The following is a 10,341-nucleotide window of genomic DNA, read 5'->3' as shown; positions in this document are numbered from 1 at the left end:
CTCATTTTTTCCATAGGAAATCGTGGGAATAATGTTTCCACCATTGAAACCTTTCGATGGCCCACGGTGATGCTTATTTGTCATCCAACCTGTTCGTAATATCACAAAGACATGGATGAAATGAAAACACAAATATCAGATTGATCTAAAACTTTTATGGCCCCCATGAAATTTTCAATGGTAGATGTTCAATTCACACTCTTTCCGGTAGTGTGGTCCATTTGAGCTTTGGATATGCTTCATTTTTAGCCCACAGTGATGTAAGTGTTTTATCCACACTGTCAATCCATTTTTCCATATCATTTTAGTGGTTGAGCCCAAAATTAAAGCATATCTAAAGCTCAAGTGGACCATACCACATGAAACAGTGGGAATAATGATTTCCACCCTTGAAATCTTCCTATGGCCTATAGTAATTTTTATTTGTCATCATTTTAGTCAGATGCACCATTCCATGGTGGGCCTACGGCTTAAAAATCAAGTCAATCCGTGACTTTTTTGGGCCACACCACATACAAAAGTTGAGAGGGGTTACCCTTCATTAAAATATTCAAAATCATTTGTTAGGCCCACCGAGATGTGGTTCACAAATCTAGCCCATCCATTATGTGTGTCCCACTTGGATGAGGAGTCAGACCAAGTTTCAAATGCATAAAAATTTCAGGTGGGCCCCACCGAGTGCTTTTATATGTTTTAGGCATTTCTTCACATGATTTTAGATGGTATGGCCCACCTAAGTTCCATATACGGCTGATTTTTGGGATATCCCACAATTTAAAGGGGGCCCATCAAATGCACGGTGTTGATGTTTGACACATATCATGGTGGGGCCCACACAGCTTGACCTTTGTGTTTAATCCATGTCGTCCCCATGAGGTCAAGCTGTGTGGGCCCCACCATGACATGTGTCAAACATCAACACCGTGAATTTGATGGGTCCCCTTTAAATTATGGGATATCTTAAAAATCAGCCGTATACGGAACTCCGGTGGGCCATACCATCTAAAATCATGTGAAGACATGCCTAAAAATATAAAAGCACTTGGTGGGCCCCACCTGAAATTTTTATGCATCTGAAACTTGGTATGACCCCTCATCCAAGTGGCACACACATAATGGATGGGCTGGATTTGTGGACCACATCTCGGTGGGCCCAAAAAATAATTATGAATGTTTTAATTGAGGATAACCCCTGTCAACTTTTGTATGTGGTGTGGCTCACACAAGTAATAGATTGATTTGATTTTTAATCTCTGGGCCCACCATGTGATGATGCATCTGACTGATGGGGTAGATGTTTGACACGCATCATGGTGGGGCCCACAGAGCCATACCAGACCCCGACCTAAATTTGGGTGCGCGCTCAAAAACAAAGCTGCGCCCAAAAAAACCCCAAATCCCAAATATCTCTCTCTCTCTCTCTCTCTCTCTCTCTCTCTTGCTCTCTCTCTCTTCGTTCCCTAACCCACATCTCCTTCAATCTCTTTCTCTGATCCAAGCTTTAGCATTCTCTTCTCTCTTTTCTTATCTACATGGAGAACGCCAAAGAATCTAACCATGGCGACAAACCCAACGAAGAAAACTCTAACCCTAACTCTGAGTCAGAATCGGAACCCGAATCCAACCCCTCATCTCAACAGCCTTCCCGCGTGCCCTTCACCAGCTTAAGCCAAGTTGATGCCGATCTGGCCCTCGCCCATACACTTCAAGAACAGGTTTAATCCGTTATTCTGTTTAGGGTTTGGGTTTTCATGAATCAGCTCCTTCTTTCATTCTCTGTCTTTTTTGTTGATTGGGTTTTGTTGCTTATGGGCCAGGAAAGGGCATATATGATGCTTAAAATGAATGGCGGTGATGGAAGCGATTATGGAAGTTCTGATAGTGGTAGTTATGTTTATGAAGATGAAGCTGGTGATGATCCGAATGATGATGGGAATGATGCTGGGAGCATTGATGATGGTGAAGACACATTCGATGTGCATGGACGGGCCCCGAGTGAGGATGAATTGGGTGTGGAGGACCCGTTAGCATTTGATAGTGATGAGGCATATGTGAGGGCCCTTTAGGATGCAAAGGAGCGAGAAGTTGCTATTGGTTTGATGGCCCTTGCCGGCATCAATGATTGTGAGTTCACTTGAACTATGGTATTTTAAATTAGACAAAATCTGGTTAGATTGCATGGCATGAATTTCCATGACTGCTGCACTATACTCACATTGGACACCATTAGCACCTGAACCGTTTGTGGGATGGGTTCTACTATGGTTGGGCATCTGTAGATGATATCACCAATTGGGTTGTCTTATCTATCCTATCTGATGACTTCTAAATGGATTACAGCATGGGAAAAGTTCGCCAGTTGGATCTATAGGATAATTCAATCTGTGCAATTTGTGGAGACTAGTCTATTTATTTGGGGGCCCACTCAATTCAAAGTATCATCATTGTTATATTTGGGCCTCTTTCAACTTCCAATTGTTATATACAATTATAGTTCAAAATATGGGTCTCAATTTTTTAAATCAAAATGATGAATGAATAACAATGGAATGGAGCATGTAATTTTATCTAAATAGCAATTTAAAAAAACTAAAATTTATTGACATCATGAGATTGAAGGAATTTACTAGCTGCTATGGTCTAAAGATAAGCTTTTAATTGTGCGGGTGATTTGAAGTTATCGACCATGATAAATTTATCATGCTAAAATTTACATATTCAATGTGTTCGACATGCAGCTATTTCTCATATGCTTCTCATATTTGCTAACCTTTCATTTGCAACTAGTCCATGATCAATGTTGGTGCATGCGTATTAATTAACTGAGTATATTCTTATATGGGAGATTGGTATATGAGAGGTAGATGATATATGAGAACCAGATTCTTTATAAAAACTTTCAGTTTCCTTTAGATCCTACTCCATCTATTATCTATCACTTATGGCAGCCTTTTTCAAAGTCTTCACGTCTTATGACTGCAAATTCCATCAGACAACATAGCCCACTAGATTATTCAAAGCACCCTTTGGTGATATTCCTTCTACATCTACAGCATCCGGCCTCTATCATTATAGAAGCCAATTTTGAATAATAGCTATGGTTTTTGGCTAAGACAAGTTGATGCAAAAGAGTTTTAGGGTCCTCCAAATTGCAAAATCAAATGAGTAGAAAAGGAGTTGGTTCACTGACCTCCACTCTTAAACACTTGCTTCACATGTTCATCATTATTTTTCATTATTTTTCTTTTTCTTTTTAATTTTTTGATGAGTTGGGTATGTTGGAGTTTTCTTCCATTACAATATGTTGATCGAATGGCTTTTCATTGACATATTCTTTTTGGAATCTATAGTGTATGCTGCTGTATTTTATTTTACAATGTACCCTTCTTGATGAATGGCCTGGATCTTTGACAAGTGTTGTTCACCTAGATCTGTTTTCCTTTCAAATCTCATTGTTTGGAGTTTTGATTTTATTTATTTATTTTCTTTCTTTTTCATTTCAACCATCTCCATTGTATTGAAAGGTAAAGGAAAGGCCCTATTGAGGCACTCTGGCTTGATAAAAGTTGTTGAAAACATCTTTTTCTTACTGTCTTTAATCTTTTTCATGGCTCTTTGAATCCCTTGATTAGAAATAATATTAGTTGACAGTTGTTGGTATGGTTAGCTAACATTAGCTGGTACTCATACCAACAACAAAAGGGTACAAAAACCAAGAAGAAGGTTATTACAAGGATGGTTTTATATAGCACACTTTACCCAGCCAAGGGTTTGTGACAACAAGCAACTCTAATAAGATTTTTGTAGATATTTCTGCATAAGGAATATGATATTCATTCATTAAGCATGAGCTACCATCTTTGAAACTGAATCTGTCATTAGTTTCTTCAAAGAAGGGGGGTTGCCTGTGCTAGAGTGGTTCTTCAATCATTTTTATTTTTATTTTTGTTGATTAGTTTTGGTTCTTTCATGGTTTTAAGGGAATGGCATTGTGAGTTGTTTCATGCTTTCTAGGGAACTAGATGGTCATGATCTCTCTTTTTTGGTTCTTTTATAGATCTAGATAAATAGTTCTTGGGGGAGTTTTCTAAAATTCTTTTGGGAAGTTCTTTTTTGGAGTTTCAGATAAATAGTTCTCAAAAGAAGCTTAATGGTGGTTGCTGGGAAGACTATGGTCTTAGCTGGTACTCTTACCACTATGTTATATGCAGGTACCTATGGTCTCCTATATATTTGTTGTATATGATTACTCGGAACTGAATGTGCAAGCCTTCATTGCTAGCTATAGTTGCTAGATCCATCTAATTGATGGATGAATGGAATGGTTTATTTGAATGTAAAACTGTCATGATATGTTCGTGTGATGTGTGGACAGTCTCTGTAGGTATTTCACACCCTTTTATCATACTTATTTGCAAAATGCACTTATCCACAGTGCCTTCAAATTGATTTTGATATATTCTTTGGTGACATCAAGATCTTATAGATATGGCTTTTATCATTTATGCAAAACACGCTTATATATAGTGCTTTCAAATTGATTTTGAAACCCAGCATTGTTTCAAGAAGAACCTTCATTTTGTTTCATGAACAGAGGATGGACAAGTGATGAGATTTTTTATTGTATTAGAAAGAAAATTTGTTAGGAGATGTCTGAGCGAGGCACATGGCATAATTATAAGTCATATCTCTCCATATGTCACATTGATTATATATGAAAAGATCATCAACTATCTACCCTGTTTCAATCTAGAAAAAAAAAAAAAAAGAAGTAGTATTTAGTCTAGCTAGATATATCTGACTAATAAATTGGACCTTACTGATAAATTGGAATTTTTTATTTAGTAAATGTTTTCTTGATGTACATGCACTGTAGTTCCATTGAATTCTCAACCCTATAATCCATTTTATTTAAATGAGTAGACCCGGATGTACGTCGGAGCTATCCGGATGTTAAGCGGGGGTGTCCTTGGAAGGTGGGAACCGCTGTTATGACCATGATGAAGCTGCCTATTTCCTATGGATAGCATTAGAGGGGCCTGGCCATTTGGACAGGCCGTGTTTATATCTGTATTTACTCAAAATTGATGGAGCAGACCCGGATGTGCATCGGAGCTATCCGGATGAGCAAGGGTCCCCGGAATGTGGGAACCGCAGTTATGACCATGATGAAGCTGTCCATTTTCTATAGACAGCATTGGAGGAGCATGGCCATTTGGATAAGCCGTGTTTATATCTGTATTTGCAGTGACCATACCCTTAACCTAAACCACACCCTAAACCTATAACCTAAACCTATTCTCAATTCCCTAAAGCTATAACCTATAACCTATAATCTAAACCTTAACATAAACCTAAACCTATAACCTAAACCTAAACCTAAACATAAACCTAAACCTAAACCTATAACCTATACTTATAACCTTAACCTAAACTATAACTTTAACCTATAACCTATACTTATACCTTAACCTATACTTATAACCTTAACCTAAACCTATCCTCAAATCCCAAAACCTATACCTATAACCTAAACCTAGACTTTAACCTAAACATAAACCTATACTTATAACCTATAACCTAAACCTATTCTCAAATCCCAAAACCTATACCTATAACTTAAACCTAGACCTTAACCTAAACATAAACCTATACTTATAACCTATAACATAAACCTAAACCTAAACCTTAACCTAAACCTATAACCTATACTTATAACCTTAGCCTAAACTTATATCCTTAACCTAAACATATTCTCAAATCCTAAAACCTATACCTATAACCTAAACCTAAACCTTAACCTATAACCTAAACCTATACTTATAACTTAACCTAAACTCATAACCTTAACCTAAACCTATTCTCAAATCCCAAAACCTATACTTATAGCCAAAACCTAAACCTTAACCTTAACCTATAACCTATACTTACAACCTTAACCTAAACTTACAACCTTAACCTAAACCTATTCTCAAATCCTAAAACCTATACATATAACCTAAGCCTAAACCTTAACCTATAACTTAAACCTATACTTATAACTTTAACCTAAACCTATTCTCAAATCCCAAAACCTATACTTATAGCCGAAACCTAAACCTTAACCTTAACCTATAACCTATACTTACAACCTTAACCTAAACTTACAACCTTAACCTAAACCTATTCTCAAATCTCAAAACTTATACTTATAACCTAAACCTAGACCTTAACCCTAACCTATAACCTATACTTATAACCTTAACCTAAACTTACAACCTTAACCTAAACCTATTCTCAAATCCCAAAACTTATACTTATAACCTAAACCTAAACCTTAACCTTAACCTATAACATATACTTATAACCTTAACCTAAACTTATTACCTTAACCTAAATCTATACTCAAATCCCAAAACCTATACTTATAACCTAAACCTAAACCTTAACCTTAACCTAAACCTATACTTATAACCTATAACCTATAACCTAAACCTTAACCTATAACCCAAACCTTAACCTAAACATAAACCTATAACCTATAACCTAAACCAAAACCTATAACCTAAACCTAAACCTAAACTTATAACCTAAACCTATTCTCAAATCCCAAAACCTATAACCTAAACCTAAACCTTAACCTATAACCCAACCTAAACATATACTTATAACTAAACCTATTCTCAAATCCCAAAAGCCATAACCAAAACCTAAACCTTAACCAAAACCTATAACCTATAACCCAAACCAAAACCTATAACCTAAACCAAAACCCAAACCAAAACCCAAACCCGAATCCCTAAACTTTAACCTAAACATATAACCTATAACCTATAACCTAAGCCTATACCTAAATCTAAAACTTAAACCTAAACCTAAACCTATAACTTAAACCTAAACCTATAACCTGTAACCTAAACCTATAACCTAAACCCTAACCTAAACCCTATAACCCATAACCTATAACCTAAACCTATAACCTAAACTCTAATTCCTAAACCTTAACCTATAACCCAACCTAAACCTATACTTATAATCTAAAACTATTCTCAAATCTCAAAACCTAAACCTAAAACCTAAATGTATTCTCAAATCCCTAAACCTAAACCTACACCTAATTCTAATCTCAACTCCCTAACCTAAGCCTAAACTTATAACTTATAACCTAAACCTAAACCTAAAACCTAAATGTATTCTCAAATCCCTAAACCTAAACCTACACCTAATCCTAATCTCAACTCCCTAACCTAAACCTAAACTTAAAAATCCAACCCTAAACCCGATCTCGAACCCCCTTGTTGCAGTACGAGATGTAACAAGAATATGCATTGATTGTGTATTTGAATTTTTTTAAATGCACCAACCAGAAACGATTTGAGACAACGTTCAGTGATACTTTGTTAAATATGAAATTTATGACCTTTAGTAACTTAGTTAATTAAAAAGAACTACGTAGTGGCTTGATCTCAATCTGACTTTTTCGGTACGTAGGCAGCCGTTCGTAATGTACTAGAATATCGGTGCAGCCACAAATCTTTTTTCTCCTTTGAATTATAACAGACTGTATCGGTTGCATTTTTCTCTGTCATATATGTTGTGGCTATCAAAGATATAATATCACCTACTTATAGGGAAACATTTAATGATGTGTACAGGTAAATTCATTTTTTCTTATTACTTATATTGTTTCCCAGTTATATTTGTGTTGGGTTCAGAGTACAAGTAGCAATAGAAAGTATTGGTCAATTGTGGCTTATAGACAAAGGGATGAGTAATCAACAATACGAATATGGGAGGCCTTCCCCAGGTATTCAGATACTTTTAGATATAATTATATTATTTTTAAATGTATTAACTCGAAATTAATGGAGCAGACCCGGATGTGCGTCGGAGCTATCTGGATGTTGAGCGGGGGTCCCTGGAAGGTAGGAACCGCTGTTATGACCATGATGAAGCTGTCCATTTCCTATAGACAACATTGGAGTGGCCTGACCATTTGGACAGGCCATGTTTATGTATTTACTCGAAATTGATGGAGCAGACCCGGATGTACGTCGGAGCTATCCGGATATTGAGCGGGAGTCCCTGGAAGATGGGAACCGCTTTTATGACCATGATGAAGTTGTCCATTTCCTATGGATACCATTGGAAGGGCCTGACCAATTGGAGTAGGCCGTGTTTATATCTGTATTTGCAAGGACCACACCCTTAACCTATAACCTAAACCTATTCTTAAATCCCAAAACCTATAACTACAACTTAAACCTATAACCTAAACCCATAAACTATAACCTAAACCTATAACCTAAACTTAATTCCCTAAACTTTAACTTACAACCTAACCTAAACTTATACTTATAACCTAAACCTATTCTCAAATCCCAAAGCCTATAACCTAAACCTTAACCTAAACCTATAACCTATAACCTATAACCTGAACCCATAACCTATTCTCAAATCCCAAATCCTATAACTATAACCTAAACCTTAACCAAAAACCTATAACCTAACCTAAACCTATAACCTATAACCTTAACCTAAACCTAAACTTAAACCTTTAACCTATAACCTTAACCTAAACCTAAACCTAAACCTAAACCTATAACCTATATCCTAAACCTAAACCTAAAACCTAATGTATTCTCAAATCCCTAAACCTAAACCTACACATAATCCTAATCTCAACTCCCTAACCTAAACTTAAACATAAACTTGAAAATCCAAACCTAAACTCGATCCCGAACCCGAACCCGATTTCCTAGACCTAAACCTTAACCAATTCTCAATTCCCTAAATCTATAACTTGTAACCTAAACCGAAAACTAAACCTAAACCTAAACCTAAAAGCTAATGTATTCTCAAATCCCTAAACCTAAACCTATACCTAATCCTAACCTAAACCTAAACATAAACTTGAAAACCCAAACCTAAACCCGATCCCGATCCTGAACCCGATTTCCTAAACCTAAACCTTAACCTATTCTCAATTCCCTAAACCTTAACCTATAACCTAACCTAAACCTAAACCTATAACCTACACTTATAACCTAAACCTAAGCCTAAAACCTAAACCTAAACCTAAAACCAAAATGTATTCTCAAATCCTTAAACCTAAACCTACACCTAATCCTAATCTCAACTCCCTAACCTAAACTTAAACCTAAACTTGAAAATCTAAACCTAAACTCGATCCCGAACCCAGACCCGATTTCCTAAACATAAACCTTAACCTTTACCTATTCTCAATTCCCTAAAGCTATAACCTATAACTAAAACCTAAACCTTAACCTAAACGTATAACCTAAACCTAAACCTTAACCTAAACCTAAACCAAAACCTATAACCTAAACCTTAACCTATAACCTATAACCTATAACCTAAACTTATAACCTAAAACCTAAAACCTAAACTTAAACCTAAACCTAAACCTAAAACCTAAAACCTAAAACCTAAACCTAAACCTAAAACCTAAATGTATTCTCAAATCCCTAAACCTAGACCTACACCTAATCCTAATCTCAACTCCCTAACCTAAACCTAAACCTAAACTTGAAAACCCAAACCTAAACCTGATCCCGAACTCGAACCCGATTGCTGTAATAATGTAGCCCAATCACATGGCAAGAAACAAGAATGTATCCCTTTTAACACATGCCCCTTTTTATAAAGCTTTAATTTTTATTGTTGTTTCTATTAACTTGAATTGTAGCCCAATCACATGGCAACAAACAAGAATGTATCCCTTTTAACACATGCCCCTTTTTAAAAAGCTTTAATTTTTGTTATTGTTTCCATTAACTTGAATTGAAACACTTTTTTGCATTATTTGCTTGCATTAGTTTTATTTTAATGATCAGTTTTATTTTTAAAAAGTGTCCACTTTTTTGGAAGAAGTTTATGCAATTCTTCATGATTCTGAATTATAATGTTTTGTTGGTTTAATATTTTTTTAGATGAAAGACACAAAAAGAAAATCGTTGCTGATTTTTTTCCTTTTTTTAAAATTTATGATGTTAAACTTATATGTATTTATGCGTGGATGAATGTAATGTGGATAAGATTGTTTGTGTTTGGATGGCTGTAGTCTATGTTTGGATGAATGCAGTTTATGTTGGATTTACGTAGTTTGGGTTTAGATGGATGTGAATGTGAATATGATGAAATATATTATATAACAGGTGTATATCAGGAAGAATACGATGAAATATATTGTAACAGGTGTATATTGACCTTCTCAAATTTGAAAATGTGCTTTGAAGGCTCATAAGGGACGGTCCATGACAGTTCTTTTTAAGGACGGTCCATGGCCGTCCTTTGAAGGCTCATAAGAGACGGTCCATGACAGTCCTTTTTAAGGATGGT

General features: G+C 35.8%; 1 pseudogene; it reads left to right on the top strand.

Moving 5' to 3' along the window:
- The first annotated feature begins 1,517 nt into the window (after positions 1-1,517).
- LOC131217576 (E3 ubiquitin ligase BIG BROTHER-related-like) lies at positions 1,518-2,138 on the top strand (annotated as a pseudogene).
- The last annotated feature ends 8,203 nt before the right edge of the window (positions 2,139-10,341 follow it).

The sequence above is a fragment of the Magnolia sinica genome, chromosome 10 (genome assembly GCF_029962835.1).
Source record: "Magnolia sinica isolate HGM2019 chromosome 10, MsV1, whole genome shotgun sequence".
Lineage (NCBI taxonomy): Eukaryota > Viridiplantae > Streptophyta > Magnoliopsida > Magnoliales > Magnoliaceae > Magnolia > Magnolia sinica.
The sequence above is the reverse complement of the archived record's forward strand: the minus strand, read 5'-3'. Positions and strand labels throughout refer to the sequence as shown.